Source organism: Pinus tabuliformis, chromosome X (genome assembly GCF_031772625.1).
Source record: "Pinus tabuliformis cultivar Carrire ecotype Pingquan chromosome X, CPIR1, whole genome shotgun sequence".
NCBI lineage: Eukaryota > Viridiplantae > Streptophyta > Pinopsida > Pinales > Pinaceae > Pinus > Pinus tabuliformis.
The window spans coordinates 1,523,220,254-1,523,222,855 of record NC_142308.1 but is presented as its reverse complement, the minus strand read 5'-3'; positions in this window follow the sequence as shown (position 1 = coordinate 1,523,222,855).

Below are 2,602 nucleotides of genomic sequence, written 5' to 3'. Positions count from 1 at the left end.
CAGTTGTCTAAAGATGCAAATCATGTATGTAAACTAAATAAAGCACTCTATGGATTGAAGCGAGTCCCAAGAGCCTGCTATTCAAGGTTTGATGGATATCTACAGTAGCAAGGATTCAAAAGGGGCACAATAGACAATAATCTTTATATTAAAACTAATTAAGATAATTTACTAATAATTGTTGTATATGTGGATGATATCATCTTTGGAAGTGATCTAGATCAAATGGGTCAACAATTACAATATACATGTAGGATTTTGATATGTCCATTTTGGGATAATTGATGTTCTTCCTTGGATTATAATTCTTTCAATCAAATAAAGGTATCTTCATCTCTCAAACCAAATTACCTAAAGGAAATTTAAAAGAAATTTGGCATGGAAGATTGTGCACCTATTAGCACACCTATGTTCATAGGGTGCAAGTTGAGCAAGGATGTTGAATCCCTTAATGCAAATCGGACTACACATAGGTCAATGATTGGAAGCCTCCTATACCTAACAGCCTCAAGATCTAATATAATGCAAGTTGTAAGATTGGTGGCCAGATCTTAGTCTACCCCCAAGGAGAGCCATGTGAATGTAGTGAAAAGAATCTTCAAATATATAAAGGGAATTATTAACTATGGACTATGGTATTCAAGGAGCAAAGATTTCACTCTCAAAACATGCAGAGATGCAGATTGGGAAAGAAATGTTGATGACAAGAAGAGCACAAGTAGTGTAGCCCTCATTTTGAGTAATCACTTAGTGTCATGGTTGAGTAAGAAGCATACCTCTATTTCATTGTTTACAGTTGAAGTTGAGTACATAGCAGCAACTACATGTTGCACTCGGTTTCTCTATATGAAACAAACTTTGAAGAATATCAAGATAGAATATGCTCACCCTATTCTGATCATGTGTGATCATACAAGTGTTATTAACATTTCCAAGTATATTGTCATGCATTCAAAGACCAATCTTATTCCTATTAAATATCATTTCTTAAGATACCAAGTAGTTGATCAAATTGTTAGGTTTGAATATGTTGCTACTAAAGAACAAATTACAAAAATATTCACCAAACCTCTCCCTGGATAGAAATTTGAATATTTAAGAAGAGGGTAGCAGTAATATTTCTCTCATCACATTAGCCTTGTAAGTATGGGGTATGGAAAATCTTCAACACATGTCAAGATTTTAGAAAATGAGTTGCAGGAGAAGAATGATGAAATGGAAAGTTTTATAATTTTCGTATTTGGTATAACTAGAATTGGTCCATTTGGCACACACAACTAGTATCAAGGCTTGAAAATTGGTATCAACATCCACATCAATACTTAGTGTTCATAATCAGTAATTGATATAAAACCATTCATTGGTGTCAACAAATTAGGAGTTGTATTATTTTTGCGCTCATGGATGGGGGGGGGAGTTGTAATAAGGAGAACCAAGTTTAGGAGGAGTTCAAATGAAAACCATGCATGATCAATAAGTATCATATATGCATAGCTGGAATTTTGAGTTGTGAAATTAGTATAAATTATTAATTGATATTAGAATTTGCAAACACAATCCTTTTCCATTGATGTAAAAGGGGGGGATTTAACCTACTTGGACATTGGAGTTGTGAGTGAGGTATAGTGGGAGATGCCACCAATTGGAACATAGTTTAGAAACTAGGAAAGATCTAAACTTGGTGCATATCATTTGGTTCGGAGCTTGGAACCATTGGTGCAACATTGGTTGTGAGATTGGTGCAGAGTACTTAGTTCATAGTTTAGTAGTTGGTTCAGAGAAGCGATGCATAATTTAGCCACTAATTTGGAGATTGGTACAGAGTAGTATAAGAGATTAGCATTGGTGCAGTATTCAACTATTAGTGCAAAGCTTGGAAATTGGTTGGGAAGAAATTGGTGTAAAGTTTAATTTTGTGCAAAGCTTACTTGGTTCAGAGCTTAAATCAACATGTGAAATTGGTGCAGAGTAAATGACACTTAGTTTTTGAAACATTGGTAGGTTGGAAGGTAGCACTCAAAGTGCATAGGGATTCCAACAGTTAACAATGCTTCAATGCCATGGGTTGACATCAATGACAAAGGGGGGTATTGTTCAATGTATTGTCATTGATTTCAAGTTTAGGGGGAATTCCTAGTAGACACGTGACTATCAAAGTCAGGCAGAGTTCTCAACAGAGACTATGAATGGAATTTTGTGATTCTTCCTTTAAAAAAAATTGGTGTTTTACACCAAACTTGGATCTTTCTTAATCTAAGCCACTAAATCGTCATTAACACTAATAAAACCATGATTAGCGGTCTTGTTTAGTGAGTTACACACTTAGTTGGATTTTAGACTTTGTTTGTATTCAAGCATCTGAATATCAAATAGAACCACCAATGTAAAACACTTAGTCAGCTTTTGGACTTCGTTAGTATCTAGGAATTTGGCTATCTGGTCATGCACAAAGTTAACATTTCATCAAGTGAGTGGATATCGGATTCAATACGATTCATTTTTTCTCATTCGAACATTTACCCATTTGGTAATGCACCAAAGTGACATCTTAACCAAGTACCAAAACTCTGGCTTTTTGTCTTGGCCAGTGGATGGACCCCAA